At 29.8% G+C, this 26424-nt stretch overlaps 1 long non-coding RNA gene and 1 pseudogene across 4 annotated transcripts; one reads left to right on the top strand and one right to left on the bottom strand.

Annotated features, from left to right (window-relative positions):
* Nucleotides 1–4816: 4816 nt before the first annotated feature.
* LOC111276614 (uncharacterized) lies at nucleotides 4817–8483 on the bottom strand. Of its 4 annotated transcripts, XR_016333805.1 has the most exons (8): nucleotides 7869–8483; nucleotides 7688–7710; nucleotides 7504–7557; nucleotides 7076–7214; nucleotides 5885–6461; nucleotides 5622–5729; nucleotides 5386–5516; nucleotides 4817–5006 (listed from the first exon to the last, which is right to left on the bottom strand). It is a non-coding gene; the product is annotated as an uncharacterized LOC111276614 (long non-coding RNA). The 4 variants fall into 4 exon arrangements; XR_016333804.1 differs by having other exon boundaries at nucleotides 5622–6034; nucleotides 7869–8475; XR_016333802.1 differs by having other exon boundaries at nucleotides 5622–6047; nucleotides 7869–8474.
* Nucleotides 8484–10340: 1857 nt separating this feature from the next.
* On the top strand, nucleotides 10341–25729 carry LOC111276615 (mitogen-activated protein kinase kinase kinase 20-like; annotated as a pseudogene).
* Nucleotides 25730–26424: the final 695 nt, after the last annotated feature.

The raw sequence follows: 26424 nt of genomic DNA, 5'->3' as shown, positions 1-26424 counted from the left end.
TAAATTTATTACCAAAAAATGTGAAAACCAAAAATTTTAATTTTGATAGAATTTATTTTTTCTTAAATTGATTAAAACTACTTGAAATCAAACAATTACCAAAAAAACATTAAACAAAAACCAAAAATAAAATCACAACTACATTGTAAAATGTAAGAAAGATTAATTAACATGATATCAAACAATAGTTTTAGCATGAAACTTGTAAAATATGAGAAAAAGTGTACTTTTTTCTTTCCAATTAAATTAATATATAAATTTACTTACCTAATGTAATTTATACAAAAATTTACTAAATATAAAAGCTTAAAAATTACTACAAAATAATACCCCATGTATTTTATAATGAACAAATAAATATACAAAAAATTTTAACCTTTTTCACTAATTCATCCATATCAAGGAATATGTCATTAATAGTTTTTAGGAAGAAATAGATAATAAAGAAGAGATTACAATGAAAATTATACTCTTAACTTTAAGATTAAAAAATGCTTAAAAATGAAAATAAAAAGACTAATATGTTAAAGAAATTAAAACATAAATTGTATAAGAAACCAAAAAAATAAATTGAAACCATTCATCTTTTTCATTTTTTTATTCATTAAAATGAACAAATTGTTATCAGTCTCATTAGGAAGATATCTTTATACAAAACCTAAAACATAATTATTTAAATTAAAACCCCAAAAATCACTCTAAAAAAATCTTTAAAACAAAAAGAAAAACATGAATTTTATAAAAAACTATAAAAAAAATTAAAAAAATTTAAACTTTCTCACCTTTAGGGTTTTCTTTATAAAAGATCCACTGTTAGGATTTTCATAAATGATCCATTTTTAAGATTTCTTTAAAAATTTTTTCATCCATAGAAATGATTAGATTTTATATTAAAAACTTATACTTTTAACTTTTATATTAAAAAAATAAAACAAGAAGTATTTAATTTGTAAATGGATTTGTTGTAAGAAAAATACAATTTAACTCAAACACTTATCACAAGGTTAAGAAAAAAAAAAACAACAAAAAAACCATGGATTCAAATATCATAATATTTTTAAACAAATAAAATCATAACTATAATGAAAAAAATTTGAGAATTAACAACATAGTTAGAATGTCATAAAAATTATAACTATTAGTTATAAAAGAAGTAATTATAACAATTTGAAATTCATTTTGTAATTTTTTATGCATTGGCTAATCTCAAAAACTCTTATAAATTAAAGAAGTAAGTATAACAATTTGAGATTCGATTTTCAAAGCTAATAGCTTCTCTTCAAATTCAAAAACAAACTTATCCACAAACTAACACTTGTAAAACTTTTGCTAAACGAAAAATAATAATAATGATATTTAATTTCAATAACAATATAAAAGTTAAAAATTTTTAAATAAATCATCCTTATTATAATATTGTCAATATAAACATTATTAAAACAAAAAAGAATACCTTAAATCTTGAAGGCATAATAGCAAATAATTTACAAACTTATCATCAATAATTTAAAAATAAGACAAATCCATGTGAAAAGCAACACCAATAATATCTAACAAAAAATTTAAAATAAAAAATTATTTTAAAGAAAAGCACAAAAACTCAAAATCCATAAGCACTTAGTTGAATGATCATCAAAACAATTATAACCTACAAAGTAAAAAATATGTCATTGACTATTTACTCTTCCATTGAACATCTTTTTGATAATAGCAAAATGAATCATACTATGATCATTCACAACAATTACCCGATAATCATTTTTATTTGTAGCAACCCTTTTCATAATTCTTATTCTTTAATCGATTTGCTTTATGATTTTAAAGAATAGTATAAATATAAAATCCTTATGAAATACCAAAAATTAATAAAATAAACTAAAAAATTGCAAATAGAAACAAAATTATAACAAAAATAAATTTATTTATGTACTTTTCATCAATCAACACTATTTATGTGTTAAAACGTTATTCAATCTTATAATTATAAATATCCTACAATCGACACACACAAAATTTGATCTTCCAATCATATATTTCAAAAATCAATCTAATGGCTACAAGGCAAACTTGAAATGAAAACTTATGATTATGACAAAAAGCAAAAAATAATAACAGTACAAACACTAGAAAATACACCCATTGGCTAAAAAACAAACTTGAAACACTAAATAAAAAATCAATAAATTATGATTATAAATAAAAAATTATAAAAATACGAACATAATAAAACAAAAACAAATCTAATGATTGGAAAAAAATGTAATACAAACATGAAATAAGTTATATAACCCTCTTATCAAAAAAAGATGAAAGATCACAAGCCATAAAAAAAAATCAAAAGTCAAAACATAAATGTTAGAAAATAAAATTTTTTAACAAATAACGGTTTTAAAAAAATGAATAAAAGAAAATCAAAAGTAAAAAATCCATAAAAATATTAGGCAACCAAAAGTCTATTAGATTTTATGCAATAAAATTATGAGATATATGTTCAGAATTTATGTAAAAAGACTTAGCATTTATTGTAAAATATTTGAGTAAAATCAGATATTAAATACAATATAATTAAGATTCAAGGACCAAAACGTTAAAATTTTGAAACAATGAGAAATTATTTACCTCCACCAATTTGAACGGGTAATGGCATTGGCTTCATTGTTTCATGGGCCAGTGCCTAATTGTCAATTTCATATTCATTATCATATATGATATGATAAAATATTATTAATATACTAATATTTACCCAACCTATTAGGCAATTAGCCAATTACCCAAGTATAAAATATACTTATTACTATCATCTAAAAGAATAATGATTCAAAATCATGTATTAAAAATTAATAATAAAAATAGATTTAACCAATTAAGTTATTATAAGATATTTTCTTTATAGACCGAGATTTAATTTTTTAAGTTATAGTTCAATAGTTTTATGGACATGACATATTTGGGGTTTTACTTAGTTGTAGAAACTTGTAATTTGTATAAATTAAACCAATTAAATATTTTTGCATTTGAATTTTTTTTTTCATTTTAGATTTATTAGATAATAATTTCAATTTAATAATAGATATCATAGCATATTGGTATGGCCCTTTTGTAATTTGAGAGATTAAAATCTCACTCTCAATAATCTCTTTTAATGGATTGAATGATCTATAAATTCTATATAAATTTTCATTGAAACTCGCTATTTGTCTTGATTTTGAAATTAGAAACCTCCATCACCCTAAATTTTTATATAAAAACTCTTTAACCATCCATTTATTGAACAATCTCAGGCATAAAAGAAAAACTCAAATTTAGATGGATGGGTTTGCAATTCCACGTATCAACACACAACAATTAAAGCATAAAATCACATCAAAATACTATTCCACAAACCACGAGTAAAAATATCAGACAAACTACGTACAAAATGCATTATCTTGAATTGGAACTCATTATAACATCCTTGGTGTATAGTGTATATTCAGAATGAAAGAAAAAAAAACTTCAAATTAAATTTTGTCTTAATTTAGTTTTCTTGTCCAATCTTTCTCTAAAACCAAACAAAAATGAAGAGAAATTAAAAAAAATAAGATAAATATTTATAGTTGAAAAAAAGTTCAAGCGAGATAAAACTAGAAAATATATTTTTAAAATTACATTTTGTGATATTTACTTTTAAAGGTCTTTCAAATTTTTAATTTTGCTTCATGTAACATTTTGTGGTATGATAGTATAAATAGGAATAGCAATAGATTATTATTAATGTTTTCGCATTCGAATCTATTTAATTTTTATGATATCTAAATTCTTTTAACTATCTATTTAAATTTAGTATTTTTATTTGAATTTGTATCTAATTAAATAAGCACAACTCGTTAAATATTCAAATTTAACATTTACTTAAATTTTATTGTCAAAATATAAAATAAATAAGAATTAAATTTAAAATTTAAGTTTACTTTTAATTAATAACAAATAAAGGTGTGTGCTAAAGTTCGAATCCTTCCACAAATATAAAATTACATATGTGAACAGATAATAAATTTTGATATCTAATACTATCCATTAAAAAACTTAAATGGATTCGAATATTGGATAAGTATAAGGTATTATCCGAAATCCATTTGAATCCGTCACAAATAATAAATTTATTATTTAAATATGTTAGTTAACAGTTTACAAGTATCTAATCCGACAAAATCAAACACAATAATACCAAATATCTATTTATTTATCATCCATCGCCATCCATAAGTGTATAGCATCTAGTGAAAATACCTTTTTTGGAGTTGAGATCATCAACCAATCACCAACGGCCAGTACAAGGAAATAGAGTTTTAGCAATGAAATTTACCAAAACTAAAAGTTGATTACCGTCGCTAAAATGTATTAGTGACCCACTTTTCGTTGCTATTATACTGGCAAAATTGTAGTTAAAAGTATTCTGTCATTAAAGAAAATTTCATCTATAATAAGACACTTTAGCAACAAAAAATTTCCGCCACAATAAAAAATTAAAATTTGTATGAAAATACTTTTAACAACAAAAATTCCATTGATAATTCATAAATTTCGGTGCTAAAAGTGTTTTCATATAAAAATTAATTATCGCTAAAGACTTTAGTGACAAAAAACTTAACCATTAAAAGTTGGAGCGATGAAAAATTTCATCTCGAATACATTATTTTTTGTGGTATAACTTTTACTATGAATTTACAAACCATAAGGGATAGATCCCTTACTACAAGAGATAGATCCGTTATGGCTTTTTAGTCAAAAAGAGCATTTTATATGAAAATATTTGCATTTAAAATATATTAAAAATATACATAAAAATTTTCATTTCATTGACTAAAGAATAATCTTTACAAAATTATTACAAACTTTATACAATTATTCAAAAGAATAATCTTTACACACTTTATACTAATCTAAAATATCCATAATTTACATTCAATCTCTCAATGACATCCAACTCTGAAGTTCAAAAGCAAGTTTCATTTGATCATATGTACCTATTAGCAAAAACTTGGAACATCACAATCAATGGACAATGCAGGTGAACGACAATTTAAAAGAATAAGATACTCTTACAAGCTCATATTTAAGAGTTTGTCTATTTGATGAAATGATGTATGTACTGTGGGTTGCACACAACATAACTAGCCTTAGGCAGCATGCCAAGCGAGGTATGCTATAAGCCTATAACTCTATATCAGACTTCCACAAACAATACAGAGCAATGACCATAAATAAATTCTTTAATTTTAAGGTTTAATATGCAATGACCATAAATAAATTATTTCCCTACAAAAATTTTCTGAAAAAAAAAAATCAACACAAAATTCAATTCCATAACTCTAGCAAGATTGACATGAAAAAAAAGAAACATACAGCTATAGCCTCCCATGCTAGCGCTCTAGAATCAGCAGCAACCATGATGCCTTCCTTAAAGATGAAAGCAAGCGTGGTGGTACCCTTAGCAGGTTTCACCATCTGAATAGCTTCTTTCTGGACCCATCAAACTGCATAAGACCAACCAGACATAAAATAAGCCCTACAGCTTCTCCTTTACTCTCAGAAGAAAAAAAAAATACTATACTACGAATTGGCGGAAAATTTTAACTTACATCAGTAGTATTTGGAAGCTCAAATGACGACACAGCCAAAAAGCCATCAACAAGCTCACTTGGAGCACCCCTCACAGGCGCAGTTGATTCTAGACTGCTAGTGCCAAGCTTCATGTTTGGTTTTTTTTTTAAAAATATACAGAATAGCGAGATTGAATTAAGATTTTTTTTTTTTCAAAAAGATGTTAAGCCTTAGGTAATAAAAAAATTCCTGTCAAAATATGAATACCAAAAAAATATATAAATGAGGTTGAGAAAAGAACCTTTTCAATCAGATTGGAGATGATTGGTGAAGAGAAAAAAGCAAAGTTGAGTGAGATGCAGCAGCAGAAATATAGGAATGACAAACACACACCTCTGTGTTTTTTAAGGAACAAAGGACCCAAGAGCTTGAAAAAGCAGAAAATCTCCTGCTAACAATGCTAACTACATCATATAGATAAATATAGACATGAATGAATGGTAAAAATGATAATAATAGGAGACATCAAACAGATCTCATCCAAACCTTACATTTTGATTAACCTAATATGTCTTCATTTTGTTCTCAATTTAAAAGGTTTATTAAAATTGGGGTCAATACCTGATCCCTCATTTTACATCTTATTTGAAAAACGCAATAAGTTGGTTGGTACATTCTAACTTGAATTCTGCAAGAACACAAATGAGGCAGTCTCATTCACATTCCTTTAAATTGGGTTTTTGACAGTGCCTCTAAAAGCATCAAATGCTAAGCTTAAACCAAATTCACCAATTTGGCACTTCCACAAAACAGCAAAAGAAGCATCAAATTCCAACCTTTTATATTTACCGTCTCAAAAATACCATAGAGCTATAAGGCTAGAGAGAGAAAGCACATAAGATAAAACGAGTAAGAAAGACAAAGATTGAAACAGGTGACATGTATGTATTTTTTTAATACCAAAAAAACCCATGTATTCTATATTTGCATATATGACAATAAGAATCAGAAAAAGTCTACATTGGAAGTCTACATTGAAACAGATAATCAAAAGCAGATGGCCATATGAGGAATGATTGGAAGTCTACATTGAAACAGATAAAGAATTTAAGGCATCCATGCCAAGGAATAGAAAAGTGAGAACATTCCTAAGGTTCCAAGTTTCAAAAAATCCAAAATTACCATACTTCTAACTGAAAAACCCAATTGACATAATTCAAAAACCATTACACTTTACATTATAAAGATTCATTTATTATTCAGACTTCCATAATGCAATTAAATTATTTTATATAATAAATTTGCAAGTCAGAATTAGTCCCCAAGAGGACACCCCAGTGGTTAGAAATTGAGATTCCAACGTGCATAATTGTAATCTGTCATATTATCACAAGGGAACACTTTAAAACAATAGAAAAAGCAATTCCATGAACAATAGAAAAATCCATGCCTTAAGAACTAATATACATTAAAAAAAATTAAATCTACACACCTGAGGTTGCTAGAAACTGCCATATATACACCATAGGAAACACTGGTAGATAATATGGAAACATTTACAACTTCAGCTGCAGAAGACTTATCAACAGCCTTTCTTGCATTAATCAAGGCATTTGTAACAGCTGTGTAACCTACAAGAAACCAACTTCCATTAAATTCCAGTAATCAGTTTTTGGTTTTCGGTTTGATAAATCAATTAGCAAAAAGCAATGATATTCTTCATAGATATGGAAAAGATGATAAGATTTGACACAAATTGAAAAGGGAAAATGAGCTTTATTACTGTATATGGTAGATTGCAGACAATCTTCTCAACCAACCACTTGTCGGAATAAACAAATATTGGGAAAAAAGAGTAACAGATGGATATTCAATGATCTTAAATTTTAAAAGTTCACAAGACACGAAAGATCTCCTTACCATTATTGTACCCAATCTCTGCAAAAGTGAATACGAAATCTCAAGGATAGCAGCCTGCAGACAGAATTTCAAGACCATAAAATATTTGTACATTAAAATCTTAGAAAATAACTTTGCAAAATCCAATGCAACAAAAGATAAAAATAGAAACTTGAAAAGCATTATCAGGGTAGCTATAGAAGACCTTGGGAGTAGCTCCGGCACCGACTGCAAGTGGAGACCGCAGAAAAACCGTAAGAGAAGGGAGATAAACAAGCAATGTTTACAAACTGGTGTAATACTTTAAATATAAAATTTTGCAATTGTAACAAATTTCAAATTAAAAAAAAAATAAACAGAAAAAACACCAAAATCCAAAAACCCACCCTCGAATCTGTGAAAAGGGGGCCGCGAAAAAAGCAAGAGGGCACGGCGGAAAGGAGGCCTGCCAGGGAAAGGAGAGGAAACGGGAAGAGAAAGGAAGACGAAAGGGCTGCTGCATCTGGGTTGAATGGACGGAATCTGGGGCGTCGGTCGGACGGACCACACCGGAGCCGGGGCAGAGGCTGGAGCGTTGGGGTTGGCTGGGGAGGGAGAAGGACATGAGGAAGGAGACGAGAAACAAAAAAAATATGCAATTTAAACCCTTTTAATTAGATGATTTTTTATGCAATTTTAAACCCAATTTTGATTAACGATGCCACTTTTCCGTCGGTAAAATCCATTGCTAAACAAAAATTCCTTCTTATTTAAGTGTTGGCGACAAAAAATAGCGACGAATATTTTCATCGCCGGTGACTAAATTTAATTAGGGACGGAATATTTGTTGTTGAATCCGTTGAAATAAAGAGAAGCTAAAATTGGCATCAGTGTATGATTTTTGACAGGAAAATTAACAACTTTTAGTGACAGAAAATCTTTTCGTTGGTAATTTTTGTCTTTAGCCATGGATTTTCGTCAATAAAATTAGAAATTCAATTCGCGGAAATCATAGGTAATCCGTCCCAATCTGCCAATATTAATGACTTTTGGCGATAAAAATTTTCCTTCGATAATCTTTTAGTTACGTTATTAAAAACCTATTTTTCTTTTTTTATAATAGAGCCAAATGTTCGGTGTAATACTGACGACTGAAAGTATAAATGAGTCAAATTAATGACGTAGCTAGAAAATAACTTTAATGGGGTCATATTCAGTAACTAATTCATATTTTATAATCATATTTTTTATTATCTTTCAACTATTTGATTTAGTAATTAAGATTATTTAAAAAAAACATCAAAATTAGAGTTCGAATTACAGCTTTTTTTTTCCCCTTAATATAAAATTTTGCTCCCCTTAAATGACAAAATATATATATATATTTTATAGACAATTTTTTTTTACATTGTATTATTAAAATTTTTGAATTAAATTCAATTTTTTAATATTAAAAAAGCCTATTTCAGTTAAAAATTACTATAATATGATATTATCTTATGTAATAAGCTAATCATATAATTAATTTTAAATTTATAAATTGAATTGAATGTTGTTTGATTTTTTTGTTATTTATTAAAATAAGCATTTTATAAATTACACATCCAACTAAAAAAATTTTAACAAAATATTGATTATAATAAAATAAAAGTTTATAATTTTAATTTTATGTAATAAAAGATGAAGAATTTATTTTTATTTTTTGAGTAAAGTTTGAAAACTTATTTGGATATTTTTCATATTACTTAATACATGGTCATATTTTTACAAAATTCAAAGATTTTATATTCTTCAAAATCTAAATATTAATATTTTTTTATAAAAATAACTAATAATTTTAGTTTCTTACCATCACTTTATATTTTAATTAAATTTGAGTAGGGTCATTACAATAAAATTACACTAATCTTATTATTCTATATATATATATATATATATATATATATATATAACTTAAACTTTTTAAATTTGAGTGATGTCAATTGACCTCGAAAATTGTGTCTCGCTATACCTGAAGTCAAATTACTTGTAAACTGTTTGGAGTTGGCATGGTCAAAAATAATGTTTGATTTGTATATTGTCGAGCTTAGCTCAAATTTGATCTAGTTAATGTAAATTCGAGTATTATCGTATTAATTTAATAAATTTATGAATTTAATTTAATTTTTATTTTTTAAAATATATTTAATATGTATAAATAAATAATAAAAATATAATATTAAATATCAATATTTAAAATTTTATTGAATATAATTAAACCACTTAAATTAAATTCAAATGGCTCAAATAAATTATAATTCAAATTTGAGCATAAAATATGAGTATCAATCAAGTTCAAATCAACTTCAATTCTCAAAGTTTTTAAATCAAATTTAATCTAATAATTAATCCACTAAAATTTAATAATGAATCTATTCAAATTTTATTGGATTACGTCTGATGATTCATTAATTATAAATTTAATAAAAATTTAGATTTATTTTTATATCTAGTACATTAAATATCCTTTTATATAAATCAAATATTAACCGTACATTTATATTCTCCCGTATGTGAAAGAATTTTTTGGAGTTTAGAGTTAATGATTTAAATTTTTTTATTTAACGGTAAGAAAGTTTTGGAATTTTCTAATATATTTTCTTTTTTAATCAATTTAAACAGGATCTACGTCCCGTCCAGCGAATGATTTAACCTTTTTGTAATATATATATATATATATATATGCACTTTGCACCACTGTAAAGCCCTTGACCTCTGTTTACTCCAATTGGCGTTCCCTTCTTTCTAGTAAAGAAGGAAGCAAATAAAAGCCTTCCATTTCTAGCGAAACCCAACTGAGAAAACAACCTTGAATTCTTTAGTGGAACTTGGAGTCTCCAATGGAGTGGATTCGAGGGGATACGATTGGATGTGGAAGTTTTGGCAACGTCAACTTGGTGATACCTAAACATGGTTTTCCAAAATCTCCTGTAATGGCTGTCAAATCTTGTGAAACCATCGACTCTGTTTCTCTCAAGAACGAAAAGGAAGTGCATGATCAACTTGGTTTTTGCCCACAAATCATTCGTTGTTTTGGCGATGATTATACAGTTGAGAACGGTATCATCGTAACGGTTTTAGAATCATCAGACATAAAAAATTTTAAAATCGAAAAAAATAAAAGAAAAATCATCATTAATTTTTTTTAAGGTATGATTGATCATCTAAAAGTTTATTTTTTTAACAAAACTATAAAAATGAGTTTAAAATTTATCAAAAAGATAAATTTCGATTTACGAAAAATCAGATTAAGCTCGAAAGTTGATTACGTGTGGGAAAGGTTTAGCACCCCTACAATGTCTATAAATTGGTACCATTTAATTATGCGCTATTTTCGGTGTTAGATAAAAATGATTTTGACTTGAAATTTAATAGTAATTTCCTTCATTTGAAAAAATAAAATTTTGCTAAAGCTCTTTATTTAGGAATATTGAAAAAATTTTGAAGTTAAAGAATTATTTTAAAATTTTTCAACATCTAGGCATAATTTAAAATAACTCTTTTCGCTTAAGATTTAACACGATAATCCTTAAAATAAAATAACAAAATTTATAAAAGATAAGTATTAGTGACTCTCTAACATCTAGGCAGAATACCAAAAATTATTTCCTTCGAAATGTTATTTTTTATTTTATAATATCAAAATTTTAAAATATGTATTTTTTTTGGTAAAAAAAGTTCTATATGAGAAAATAAATAACAATATTGTTAGGTAGCAAATAAATGTTAAGGACAGAGAGATACAACACGAATAACATGATGACGTATATATGTCAATGAATATTATGTAAGATGAAATACAATTTTAGAGTTGGGTTCTTAAGTATAATGAGACCATCTCGACTCTCCAACATCTAGGCAGAGCTTAAGTGCGATTGTTTATGTTTAAGATCCCAATTTACTAGTATACTTTTTATTTTTTAACCTTATTATTAAAGCGAATTAAGGATTCGTTTGAAAAACTCAATGGAATAAAATTTCCTAAATACCCCATCATATAGGCAGCATTCGGGAATAAATTACTCAACTTGAGATTTTCACACATATCTTTAAAGTTTCAGAATGGGTTTGAGTAAGGGCTTAGGTGGAGGTTTTAAAGGTTAGGGTTTCAAGATTTTAAAGATTCGAAAATGCGTATCAAATTTGGGTCTTTACATTTGGATTTTAGGGGTTTTTAGAAATTTGGATTTTTAGACTTTGGATCTTAAGGTTTGAGATTTTTAATTTTAAGATTTTAAGGGTTTGGGGTTTCAATTTCGGGATTTAAAGGTTTTAGAATTTAGTTTTAGGATATGGAAGGTTTAGGATTTTGGGTTTTAGGGGTTTGAATTTTAGAGATTTTGAATTTTGAGGTTTGGTTTTAATTTTAGGATTTTAAAACACGAATATCTCTAAAAATCTCCAATATCTAAACAGACTTTCAGAGCAAATTTGATTTTTTATGATTTTTTAAAAAAAATTAAAAAAAACATATATTTTCTTTTTATAAAAAAATTGTTTAAAAAGATTTCTTTTTTTATGAAAACTTATTATCAAAACTATTATTAACTTATTTAGTATCTTTTTATAATAATAATTCTTCAACATCTAAACGAAATTATTATTTTTTGAAATATGATTTAATTCTTCCTCCAACATCTAGGCAGGGAATATAAAAATATCATTTTATTATTATTATTATTATTATTTTGAGCATTTTTAATATATATTTATTTATTATCTTACTTGTTTTCATTTTTATTATTATTAAAATAATTAAAAAATTATCCTAACAAATTTAAGAACTTAACATGCATAAATATAAAAACTTGAAATAACAAAAATAATAATATATAAAAAATTTAAAAATTTTTTTAAAAATTTTTTTTACTTGAACTGGATCGGTTAATGATCCGATCAACAACGGTTCGATTGGACCAAAAAAAGGTTAGTTCGACGCGTGGTTCGATTGAGCTGGTTAAGAAACGGTTCGGACCAGTCTAGGGAGTGGTTCGGTCCAATTTGGTCAGATCGGTCCAGAGTTACTGAGGAACCGGGTTGACGGGTCGATTGCACGGACCTCGAGTCGAGTCCGGGTCCACGTGCGGATCCACCCCTGCCCAAAATGACGTCGTTTTGAGCTTTGCTTTTCTATATATAACTAAAGTTTTTTTTTGTTTATTTTTCTTTGTTTCAAAAAAAAAAAAAGAGAGAGAGCTCTAGGGGAGAGTGCCGGGGCTCTTGCTGTCCGATCGTCGGACCGTCGTGTCGATCGTTGCTTTGGTCACTGCCGGCGGTGGTCGTCGATGATCAAAAATTTTTAAAATTGACTAGCAAGTTTCGTTCAACCTCCTGAGCTTAGATCTGGAACTCCTTTCACCAGAAACAGCCTCGATTCTCATAGATCGAGTTTTGAAGTTTCTGACCCCCTTTTTTTTTTCTTAAAGACTTAAACTAATGATCTTTCTTTTTTGTTGCAGGTATCTCCTTGGTGCTTGGTTCCTCGTCGATTTGGTGAGGACTGTAGTTTTTGTTTTTGTGTTTTTTTCGTGTTGAGTTTTTTGGCTTTCTGTTTTGGCATTGGGGTTTCTGGGTTTATTTGTGTTTTTTAGCTTCTGCCTGAGAGGTTTTTTTTTTTGTTTCCCAGAATCTTAAGGGGAAGAGGCTGGGGGGTTTTAAAGAGCTTAAGAGGGGGGTGGATAGTGGTTGTAAGAAGTGGCAGGGTGATTGTAGGGTATGGTGAAGGGACAGAGGTGGGTGGCTAGTGGTGCCGTGCAAGGCACCACTGCCATCCTAATTTTTTTTTTGTTCTGTTTTTATTTTTTTTATTTTTTTAATTAATTATTATGTTTTATAATAGTATCAAAAATATTAGTAAACAAAAATTAATCTAGTAGACCCAGATAAAATTCGATGTCTACAGCTGCCCTTCTTTACACATTACTGAGAATAAAAAATAAGGCAAAGACAAAGACAACGATTTTGTCTGAAAGCAAATCGTGGATTTTTCAAAAGTTTTTTTTTTTTAACCACAAGTCAAGTGATAAAGAAAATGATCGGGACGACACCGCAAGTCGAGACGTAAATAAAAATAATCGGGACAACACCGCGAGTTTAAAAGTAAAGAATCGATCGGGATAACACCGTGAATCAAAATTATACCTGGAGGTCTTAGAAATCATGTCCGGAGGTCTTACAGAATTGACTAAGACAACACCGCAAGTCGAAATTAAAAAAAAATCGATCAAAATAATATCGCGAATCGAAATTATGCTTGGAGATCTTACAAAAATCATGCTCGGAGGTCTTACAGAATCGATTGGGATAACACTGCAAGTCAAGAATAATGAATCAAGCGGGTAACACCGTGAATCCAAATTATGCCCGGAGGTCTTACAGAATCGACTGGGACAACACCGTAAGTTAAAATTAAAGAATTGATCGGGATAACACTGCGAATCAAAATTATGCTCGAAGGTTTTACAGAATCGACAGGGACAACACCACAAGTCAAAATTAAAGAATCGATCGGGATAACACCACGAATTAAAATTATGTTCGAAAGTCTCAGAAATCATGCCTGAAGGTCTTACAGAATCGATTGAGACAACACCGCAAGTCGAAATTAAAAAAAAAAATCTATCGGGATAACACCGCGAATCAAAATTACCTCCAAAGGTCTTATAGAAATCATGCCCAGAAGTCTTACAAAATCGACTAGGACAACACAGCAAGTCAAAATTAAAGAATCGATCGAAATAACACTGCAAATCAAAATTATGCCCGAAAGTCTTAGAAATCAAGATCTTTAAATGCTCCTCTCAATCAGAGGCAATATAACTTTGAAAACTTATAATTTTTTTTTAAAATGGCTTTTCCCTAATCAGAGTTAATAAATGCAATCAATGATACAAATGTCTATCTTGATCAAATGATGCTAATGGAAATGTTGATAAAAATACAAATCTCAATGCAAATGCAAAAATGTGAATGCTTGATGCAACTATATTTGACAATGACAATGTTCTTTTCATGTAAATGCTCTTACAAATACCTTTTCTTAGGATGCGGATGCCATGGTGCAAATACGAATTTTCTTATGGTGTGAATACAAATATCTTGTGCATGTGCAAATGCAAGTGATGCGAATGCGAATGTTTTTTTTATGGTACAGATGTAAGTGATACAAATGCAAATATCCCTTTCATGATGCACAGATGAGTGATGCAAATTTGAATATCCTTTTTTTTTTGTAGGTCAAATGTCTTTCTCATGATACAAGTAATGCAAATGCAAGATCTTTCAAAAGGTTTTGCATCGAGATTTTTTTTTTATTTTGGATAGAACCTTAAAACTCTAGAACTTCTTTTGGGGCCAAATAAATTGGGCTTAAATTTTATTGAATGCCAGCTAAACTGGGCTTAAAACCTCATTTGAGGCTAGATAAACTGGGCTTAAAGCTTCATTAATGGTCAAATAAACTAGGTTTAAAACTTCATTGATGGTCAGATAAACTAGGCTTAAATGTCATTGATGGCCAGATAAACTAGGCTTAAATTTTCTTTTTTAAAAATTTGGCGATCTCTATCAAAAATGAAAAAGGTGAGGATTTTTTTTCCAAATGGATGTAATAGTTTTGTAGATAGCGATGTTTATTCAAAAGATTCCAACCCTTGAAGGGAGTGAAAGAAGCATATAATTTTTCATGCAAGCTCACAAATGAAACATAAACTTTTCTAAAAGCATGAATTCCTTGAAAATCAAACATATTCAACATTTTTCTTAGTCTCCAAATGCGACATTTTGATATATGTCAAGATCAATTGTAAGGGCTTGAGATTTTAAAGGGTTATTTGAGAATAAACAAAAATTAAGATTTTTGACATCAACCCATCTCAGACTTTTATGGCTTTGATATTTCAGATCTTTCAAAAAGGTTTGGCTTTACTCTTGTTTAGCATCCATCATACTTAGCATCAAGAGTGACCTTTCAGGGTTGGTTCTACACTGCCCTTTTGAGGGTTTTCACCCTAGAGCCACTTTTATTTTTATTTTTTTATTTTTTTTATTTGATTTTTTTTACATACCATGCACTTGAGAATTCAAATCTAATCAAAAAGAGGAAAAAATTTTTTTCGAAAAGGTTTAATGGTTCAAACAAGAAATTAGGCAATAAAAGGAAAACTCAAAAGATTCATGTTTATTTTTTTAAGAGAAACTCTTCCAGTTTAAGCTTTCATACCTGATCCAATATGGACTTTTCAAAGGTTGTAATACAGGTTAAGGTTCATGGTTGCTAAAGGAAAGGATAAAAAGGCCCAAAATAAGTATTTAAGGGTATTTGAAACTAATGATCATTTTTCATTGGAAGGATACATTCTAAGGTATATTCTATTTTATGCTTTCCACTCATTCATTTTTTTCTTTTTTTTTCCTTCTTTTATTCTTCCTTTCCTTTCATTTTTCATTTTTCTTTTGCATTCTTTCACTGAGTGAATTCAAAACTTTTATGAACTTTTATATTGGGTTTTTACCCCTATCACATGAGATTCTATTAGACATTCTCATTCTTAACCTTCAAATGCATTCTTTTCTTTTTTTTTACCCCCAATGTGAAAGGTGATCCTTAGTCAGGGTTTATTTTGAAAAAATTCAATCAGGCTTAAAGGGGTAACAAGAGATAAATTTTTATTTTTGTGAAGAGATAATGAAAGATGGTTATTTATCATTTCAAGCATAAACATTTAAATTGAAGACTGCTCTTAAGGAAAATGAACTTGAAAAAAGGTTTTTATATAAAAAATTTTTAGGTTTTTTTTGTCTTTTTTTTTTTTTTCAAAACTTTGACTTTGTCAGGACTTTTTTTGGATTTGCTCAAATTTTTTAAGTGCATGATGTCATAACCAATTTTTTTGCCTTTTTTTTTTCTTTTTTTCCCTTTTTTTTGTTGTTGTTTTTTTTTATGCCCACATAGCTCACACTTAGATTCATTTTGCCAGTAACATGTTTCATGGAAGATGCCCCATTTTAGCAAACCACCTATAATGAAAGTAATTACAAGAGAAAGGTCATATAGAATGGATGAGAAAATGATTATGTGGGGTAAACATATTTAAGGTATCAAATAATCTAAGTTACCCCACAAAAAGAGAACAAAAGGGCTAATCATAAGTCAAGTTGCCTTAGAGGTAATGAGGTATTTCTTTTCTAACAAATATACCTAAAGACAAAAGATCGGGTCAATTTTGGGATAAAAAGCTGAAAGGGTAGTATGCTTGAGTGCATTTTACAAAACTTGAATTTGAAAATTTTGGAACTACAGCATAATCTTGTCATATCAAATTATCGCATTTGAATTCTAAAAAAAAAGAAAGTCATATAGACTTGATTTTCTAGGAACCACACATTTTTTCAATGGCTATTTCATTTGTTTATTGCCTTAGAAAAGAATATTGCCTTTTGATATAACAATAATATCAAGTGAAAATAAGGTTCACAAATTCGAATTCAAGGCTATTAAGAGGTCATGACTGATGAAATGGGGTCAATTGAATGAGCAAATTGGCATTTAGGTATTTGAAAAATTTTTAATAGTGATCGTTAATTCATCTTAGACTTAAAATGACTTAAAACATCTTTTTTTCTTTTTTTTTTGTTGCTTTTTTATTGCCTTTTTTTAAAGACATTTCTCTAGCCTTGGTACTTAACCAAATGAGACTTTATTCATATTTAACATCTTTTCTCTTTTTAAAAAAAAAAAAAAAAACCAACTATATATAAAAACTTATACGAAGTAAAAGGCCTCAAATGATAATATAATCATAAAATACTATGATGCACAATGTTTACTTATGCAATGCAAACCTTAGAACTTGACCAAAAAAATTATCATCTTGATCGTACTCTTGATATGATATCCAAAGTTACACAAACAAAAATTTTTCCCTTGATGTTTCAACTTTAGCATCACTAACTTGTAACTATACTACTATCAATCATTAAGACCACCAACTAGCTCTTTAAACTTTGCAGCATCTATATCGATCAAAGCTTGAATTTTATCCTTGAAGACGGTATAATCTTCTATGGAATGCCTTTTAACTCCATCATGAAATTCACATTTAACATTAAGATCATACCATTTCAGTACGAAGGTTTTCTAGGTCTTGCAGGAACAACAGAGATCATATGATTCTTGATTAGTAAAGTAAAAAGCTCAATATAAGGTATTGAAAGTGAATGATACACTTTGGCTCTCTTTCTCTTACGACTTTGTGAATGGCTTAAGTTGATCCTTGGTTCTATTTGTAGTGAAAGAATTTGAGCATACAGATGAAGTGGTCGAGGAAAATCATCGATTAAAAATATTGGTTGGGGATAATATGGTAACCATTGTGAATAATCATCTGTTGGATCTTCCTACATCATGATGAGATTTCTTTCATTTTGCCATTTAGCAATTGTTTCTTGGGCTTATTTTACAAAAATATCTCCTCTTTTTTCATCACCAGTATCTATAATTCTTCCCCTTCTTATACCATCCTCAATTCTACCTACAACAAATAATAAAATCACAAACTCTGATGAAGTATTATTGATCAATTTATCATAATAGAGAGAAGGAAGGGTATCCATAAATAGGGAATTCAACTCCTTATTGGTAAAAGGTGGTTGTACTTACGATGCCATATTCTTCCATCTAACAACATATTCTTTGTAGCTTTCATTGGAGTTTTTTCTCATATTTTGAAGGGTTAATCGATCTGGAGCCAACTCTAACATATACTGGTATTGCTTCAAGAATGCCCGTGATAAATTCCTCTAAGTATGAATTTGATTGCTTTTCAGACTATAATACCAATTAGCTGCTACCCTAGTCAAACTTTCTTAAAAGACATGAATAAGCAGCTTTTCATCACCAGCATACCCAACCATTTTGTGACAGTATTAAGCCAAATGTATTTTAGGACATTCAGTTTCGTTATACTTTTCAAAATCTGGGGCTTTGAATCTTGATGAAATAATGAGATCAGGCACTAGACTAAGTTCATTGGCGTCAACATTCTCGTACACATCATGGCCTTTAATTACCTTTAATCTCTCTTTCAACAGATCAAATTTATCTTTCATTATCGTATCTCTTGATGGATCTGGCACACTATTTAATTTTTTTGATTCTTTAGGATTATCCCTATTAGGCACAGCAATGGAGTCATTAAAAGTGCACTTGAGATCAACATTTGTCTGAATTGATGGCATCTTAGCAGAAAAGCCAATATAAGATTGATGATTTGCTGGAGGTGCTTGCAGGATATGAGGGTCTTGAATATATGTGAACCCAAATGGATACAATGGTGTCTCAACAGTTGTTTCCTCCCTTGCCTTGTATGTTTCAACAATTCTTTTTCCTTTGTCAACTTCGCTAACATCTATTTTAATTTTGCCGACTGTCTGTTCATGTTTTGTTGCATTCCTGTAACTGTTTCACTAATTTCTCCTTAGGCCTTTTTTACTCTGTCCATTCGACTGGTATTTTCATTTTTCATGATTTCGATACTAGCTTGAATGCTATAAATACACTGATCTCGTTTCCTAGGATAGCTATCCTTGAACCTTTTATTAATTACCAGAAGTCAAAAATGCATGGCATGAATTCTATTATATAAAAAAAATTGCTTCGAAGGTTTGATGAAAGTATATTTACAATTATCATTCCTTGTCCTTAGCTAGCACGAAAAGCAATGAATTCAAGCAAATGATGCATGGTATACAAGTCAAATTTTGTTATTTTGGTGAGGAGAAACTTGAATTCCATCATATATTCAAAATGGGTCATCTAGATATATCTCTTCTATCTCAAAAGTTTGGTGAAGACATACTTGCAACCATCATTCTTTCTTACACTCTTTTAGGCACGCCAATAAAATAAATAGATGCATCAATTCATAGAAAATTTAGGTCAAAAGAAGTTTTCATTCATTTCCAAAAGCATCAAGTTTACACATCATGAACATTCTAGGGCTAAGACCAAAAAGTGCTAAACCTACTCTCATTCCCCTTCGTTTCACCTTAAAATTCTAAAAACAGTTGACTATGATTGCTGGGAAGGACAACCTTTTGCTTTAAAAGCTTTTTATTCATCATTTCGATCAACTTTACTATTACCTACAACACTACCTGCTATCTCAGCATGGATCAATGAAAGGTTCTCATGAATAACTGATGTCATTTTGCTAGCAAAACTAAGATATCTAGCTTTCATCAATCCTTGCACCTTATATTTAAAAACTGTGTAATTTTCCAAAGAATGGCCAATGATGCCAAAATGGTATTCACATCGAGCATTGGGTTCATACCATTCGGAGAAAGGTGGTTTGCGAGGTTCAGTAGGGATAGGGGCAATGAGATAGTTTTCTAGAAGTAATGGATACAACTCTATGTAGGACATGCGTATTGGATCAACAGAGATTTTTCCTTTGGTGTTGCCAGAGTTTTTCTGTCCTATGGTTGGTTTGCTTTACTAAAAAAGATTATAGCTTAGTTGGTCTTAAGGTGAATTAAAATACTTTGGATCGAAGATTAGGTTCAAAAGGTAGTGACGAGATAACATGTTGAATAGGCAATTGTGAAATATGAGATGATGGATATGGGTTCAAGTGTGAAATTCTTGGTGGTTGCATGAAATTTGAGGGCCTAATCCTAGGTGCTTGGAAAAGAGGTTGGAAGTAGTCATAAGAAGGATTTAGGTACGGGTTTGGACTTGGGATAGTTGGTGATGGTTGGTTGAAGCCAAGTGACTCATTCTTGAAAATCAAACTTTTGAGCTCAGTCATTTGCGTGGCTAGTTCACCTATTCTTCTCTTGAGTTCGCCCAAACCTTGATCACTGTTCAAATCACCCAATGCCTTAGTTTGTTCTGAAAAAGTGCTAAGACCAACAAGAGCCGATTGACCTTGACTTGATGGAATCGAAAATGACAACGATCCTTGAGGAGGAACAAACTCAACTCCATCACTACCTCTAACCATTTTTATCAATTAAGCTATCTGTTATTTCATCTCTCAAAGCTCAAGCCATAATTCCTCTTGATTCAACTCCAAATTACTAATCCTTGCTTCCAATTGATCTTCCATTTTTGCCATTCTAATTTCTACCAACATGACATTTTATTCTAAGACTTAGACAAAAAATTCTAGATTACTACCCTTATTGAATGAATATCACAAAAACAATGACACACAAAGTATGTTTATGAACACATGAATATGATGGCTAAAGAATGTCATGAAATGCATATATGCCTATGACAATGGATTTTTATATGTACAAGGACCTAAATAAAAATTTTTATCAACCATGAATGTGTATACAAGGAATATAATGTTATATTGCAGAGATAATGGGATATGAAATGCAATGTATGTTCTATACGACCCTATTATTCATGAATCTATATGCACGAAATGCAATGACATATTTACATGAATGATGAGATGTATTCCTATGACTAATGGAATGCATGAACCTATAAAGTGTAAGTTATATTTTTACATGAAATGCAATGCTTGTATTATGCCAACCAAGTGAAATTGACACTACCTTTTATGATGCATATGGGATGGGATACATGTATTATTTTTTATGATGTATGAAATGCAAAAGATGAAACAAAATATATAAAAAAAATTTTTTTAGAGGGAAAAAAAAATAACTAGGACATGAAAATTGGTTTTTTGATTGGGCCAATAAACAAAGAATTTAAGAAAAATCTTTAATTTTTTTTGAAAACCTTTTTTTTTATTTTTTATTTTTTGGCTTGTTGGATAATGCTTAAAAAAATCACTTTATTCTAAAATATTTTAAATGTAAAATTTGAACAATTACCAAGTGAATGAACTACATGTAAAGAGAAAATTTATTTTTTTTCAAGAAAATGCTTTTCTTTTATCATCATTTTTTGTTATTTCTATAAAAAGATCGGCAAGGCTCTACCCTAGGCTAGCTTTACATGGCTCACGATATGCTGGGTTAAGGTTTATGTGTCTAACGGTTCTCAAACTATTCCTCACATCATCATTTGTTATAGACTAGTAAGATTTTTCGATCCTCACTCATCATAGGCTACTAACGGAAAGGGTTCAATCTAAGTGGAAGTGTTTCACTAGCAAATGCGAAGGTTATCACCTCACGAAAGCGTAGCTACTTCACTTCCTCATAAAAGGGAAAGAGCCCCGGTCTAGAGCTCATGTATGCGAGTAAATATGCAAAGTGTGTGCAAAGTAATGTATTAATCAAAATAGCATGAATAAATCATAAACACAAAATCAAAATAAAGTAATAGCTAACAAGCAATTTATTTTATCTATTAACTTGTATGTATATATATTTTGAAAAATTAAAATAAAGAGAATTAAATTAACTATCAAATAAAACCAATTAAATTCAACAGCTATTATAGCGCATAACTAAAATTTGGCCTGACTCTCAAAATTTTCCAGTGGAGTCGCCAAGCTGTCGTAATAGTTTTGGGACCGCCAGACGTAAAAAATTTTAAAATCGAGAGAAATAAAAATAGAGTCACCACCAATCTTTTTTAGGGTGTGAATGGCCATCTAAAAGTTTATCTTTTTAACAAAACTATAAAAACGAGTTTAAAGTTTATCAAAAAGATAAATTTCGATCTACGAAAAATCAGGTTAGACTTGGGAGTCGGTTACGTGTGGAGAATGATTAGCACCCCCACAACGCCCATAAATTAGTACCATTTAATTATGCGCTATTTTCGGTGTTGGATAAAAATGGTTTTAACTTAAAATTTAATAGTAATTCCCTTCATTTGGAAAAATAAAATTTTGCTAAAGCTCTTTATTTAGGAATATAGAAAAAATCTTGAAGTTAAAGAATTATTTCAAAATTCTCAAACATCTAGACAGAACTTAAAATAACTTTTTTCGCTTAAGATTTAACACGATAATCCTTAAAATGAAATAACAATCTTTATAGAAGATAAATGTTAGTGACTCTCCAACATCTAGGTAGAGTACCAAGAATTATTTCCTTCGAAATGTTATTTTTTATTTTATAATATCAATTTTTTAAAATATGTATTTTTTTTGGTAAAAAAAGTTCTATATGAGAAAATAAATAACAATATTATTAGGTAGCAAATAAATGTTAAGGATAGAGAGATACAACACGAATAACATGATGACGTATATATGTCAATGAATATTATGTAAGATGAAATGCAATTTTAGAGTTGGGTTCTTAAGTATAATGAGACCACCCCGACTCTCCAGCATCTAGACAGAACTTAAGTACGACTGTTTATATTAAGATCCTAATTTACTAGTATACTTTTTATTTATTAACTCTATTATTAAAGCGAATTAAGGATTCGTTTGAAAAACTCAATGGAATAAACTTTCCTAAATACCCCATTATCTAAGCGGCATTCGGGAATAAATTACTCAACTTGAGATTTTCACACATATCTTTAGAGTTTCAAAATGGGTTTGAGTAAGGGCTTGGGTGGAGGCTTTAAAGGTTAAGGTTTCAAGATTTTAAAGATTCGAAAATGCGTATCAAATTTGGGTCTTTACATTTGGATTTTAGGGGTTTTTAGAAATTTGAATTTTTAGGCTTTGGATCTTAAGGTTTGAGATTTTAAATTTTAGGATTTTGAAGGTTTGTCAATTTTGGGATTTAAAGGTTTTAGAATTTAGTTTTAGGATATGGAAGGTTTAGGATTTTGGATTTTAAGGGTTTGGATTTTAGAGTTTTGGATTTTAAGGTTTGGTTTTAATTTTAGGATTTTAAAACACGAATATCTCTAAAAATCTCTAACATCTAGGCGAAATTTTAGAGCAAATTCGATTTTTTATGATTTTTAAAAAAAATAATTTAAACAACATATATATTTTTTTTATAAAAAAAACTGTTTAAAAAAAATTCTTTTTTATGAAAACTTGTTATCAAAAATATTATTAGCTTATTTAGTATTTTTTTATAATAATAATTCTTCAACATCTAGGCGAAATTATTATTTTTTGAAACATGATTTAATTTCCTCCAACATCTAGGCAAGGAATATAAAAATATCATTCTATTATTATTATTATTTTTTTTTTTTGAGCATTTTTAATATATATTTATTTATTATCTTACTTGTTTTCATTTTTATTATTATTAAAACAATTAAAAAATTATCCTAACAAATTTAAGATCTTATCATACATAAATATAAAAACTTAAAATAGCAAAAATAATAATATATAAAAAAATAAAAAAATAATTTTTTAACCTGAACCAGACCGGTTAACGATCCAATCAACGGAGGTTCGGTTGGACTAAAAAGGAGTCGGTTCGACGCGCGGTTCGATTGAGCCAGTTGAGGAACGGTTCGGATCCGTCTAGGGAGCGGTTCAGTCCGGTCTGATCAAACCGATCCAGAGTTGCTGAGGAACCGGGTTGGCCGATCGATTGCGCGAAACTCGGGTCGGATTCGGGTTCACGCGCGGATCCTTTCCTGCCCGAAACGACGTCGTTTTGAGCTTTGCTTTTCTATATATAACTAAAGTTTTTTTTTTTTTGTTTATTCTTCTTTGTTTAAAAAAAAAAAAAGGGGAGAGAGAGCTCTGGCGGAGAGCGTCGGGGCTCTCGCCGTCTGGTCACCGGACCGCCAGGTCGACCGCTGCCTAGGTCATGTCCAACGATGGCGTCGATGATCGAAAATTTTCAAAATTGATCAGGAGGTTCCGTTTAACCTCCTGAGCTCAGATCTAGTACCCCTTTGATCGAAAACAGCCTCAATTCTCGTAGATCGAATTTTGAAGTTTTTGACTCCCTTTTTTTTTTCTTAAAGACTCAAACTAATGATCTTTCTTTTTTGTTGCAGGTATCTCCTTGGCACTGGGTTCCTCGTCGAATCGACGAGGACTGTGGTTTCTATTTTGTGTTTTTTTCGTGTTGATTTTTTTGGCTTTCTATTTTGGCGTTGGGGTTTTTGGGTTTGTTTGTGTTTTTTAGCTGTTTGAGAGATTTTTTTCTGTTTCCCAAAGCCTTAATGGGAAGAGGCTGGGGGGTTTTAAAGAGCTCAAGAGGGGGACGGATAGTGGTTGTAAGATGTGGCAGGGTGGTTGCAAGGTATGGTGAGAGGTCAGGGGTGGGTGGCCAGTGGTGCCGTGCAAGGCACCGCTGCCATCCCAATTTTTTTTTGGTTCTGTTTCTATTTTTTTTTTTGTTTTAATTAATTATTATGTTTTATAATAGTATCAAAAATAATAGTAAACAAAAATTAATCTAATAGACTCAGACAAAATTCGATGTCTACAAACGGTGAGAAGTTGTATAATTTGTTCTTGGAGTAAGCTAATAAAGGAAGCTTGGCTGATCAGGTCAAGAAAAGCGGTGGAAAGATGATAGAATCCGATGTTAGAAGATATACAAGATCGATACTCAAAGGGCTACGCTTTCTTCATGGCCAAGGGTTTGCTCATTGTGATATTAAAATTCAAAATATTCTTTTGTTTGGTAATGGGGATGTCAAGATAGCTGATTTTGGATTGGCAAAGAGAAACGGGGAAGAAGACGAAGACCAGAGGAGGATAGAAATCAGGGGAACTCCACTCAATATCGCACCAGAGTCGGTTAAGGAAAACGAGTATGATTCACCTGTCGATATCTGGGCACTTGGATGTGCTATTGTCGAGATGTTTACAGGCAAACCAGGCTGGAATTTCAAACCAGGAACAGACATGGCGGCTTTGTTGATTAAGATTGGTGTTAGTGATGAATTGCCTGCAATACCTGCTGAATTATCTGATGAAGGAAAAGATTTTCTTGGGAAGTGCTTTGTTAAGGATCCAAAGAACAGATGGACTGCTGAGATGCTCCTGGATCATCCTTTTATGGCTGGTGATGATGAGACTATTGCACTGAATCGACGTGTAGAAGAAGCATCAACATCTCCAAAATGTTCTTTTCAAGAATTTTCAGTTTCGCCAAGATGTCCTTTCGATTTTCCAGTAGGGAAGGATTTACAATGGCAGCAGCGGGGGCAAATGGCCCACTGAAATCCTAAATCCTAAATTTTTTTTTTAGTAATATTAATGTAATTACTATTGCAAGTATAATAAAATTTTAATTTTGAATTAATGTTCCAGCTACCAAAGAATGGATTGCTGTAAAACCTCATGAACCACGTCCTGTTACTGAAGCCTTAGGATTAGCCATCACTTCAGGACCTTGTTTTAAGTTGGTAAGCATCTATCCTTTCCCAGATGATAAACCAAGCACATATTCCTGGAGAATTTACTCTTCTGAAACAAATAGTTGGAAAACATCCATGGAACACTGCGAATTTGACTAAAAATTTACCCGAATTGGATGGTTTTTGTTGCTGGTAGGTTTCATTGGCTGACATATAACCACCATGTTATAACTTTTTGATTTGGATACAATTATCTCAAGTCCCTGAATTACCAGGTCTGAAACCCTTTGATTGTAGTGTTTTGATTTGGGGAGTCAGAATCTTGTTTCCATTACATAGGTTCTTATCATGAAAGACTATGATGAACCTAAATGGGCAATCAAATATTGTTTTCCTGTTCTTGAATTCTGTGGAGAGCATTCAAGCCAGTTTAATCCGGAAGCTATGCTACTAATGGCAGGGCTGCCTCATGCCAATTCTTATATCCATCTTTTACTAGTCCCTCTAGCTTTCCATGATAAGGTTTTGGTTTTGGTTTTATATTACAAAATCTTTTCTTACAACTTTAAAATAAGAACATTATTGAAGTGCCGAGGTTGATTGAATTGGTAAGGTCTAAATATTTCGTTCTTAAGATGTAGGTTTGAATCTTGTCACTAACAGTTTTTTTAATTGGATGATTTGTAAATCCATTGTAAATTATTTAGAAGACCTACAATCTATTCTAGCCTTGA

The sequence above is a fragment of the Durio zibethinus genome, chromosome 25 (assembly GCF_047325235.1).
Source record: "Durio zibethinus cultivar Kanyao isolate XHJ-2024 chromosome 25, ASM4732523v1, whole genome shotgun sequence".
NCBI lineage: Eukaryota > Viridiplantae > Streptophyta > Magnoliopsida > Malvales > Malvaceae > Durio > Durio zibethinus.
Note: the sequence above shows the minus strand (reverse complement) of the source record. Positions and strands in the feature narration are given on the sequence as shown.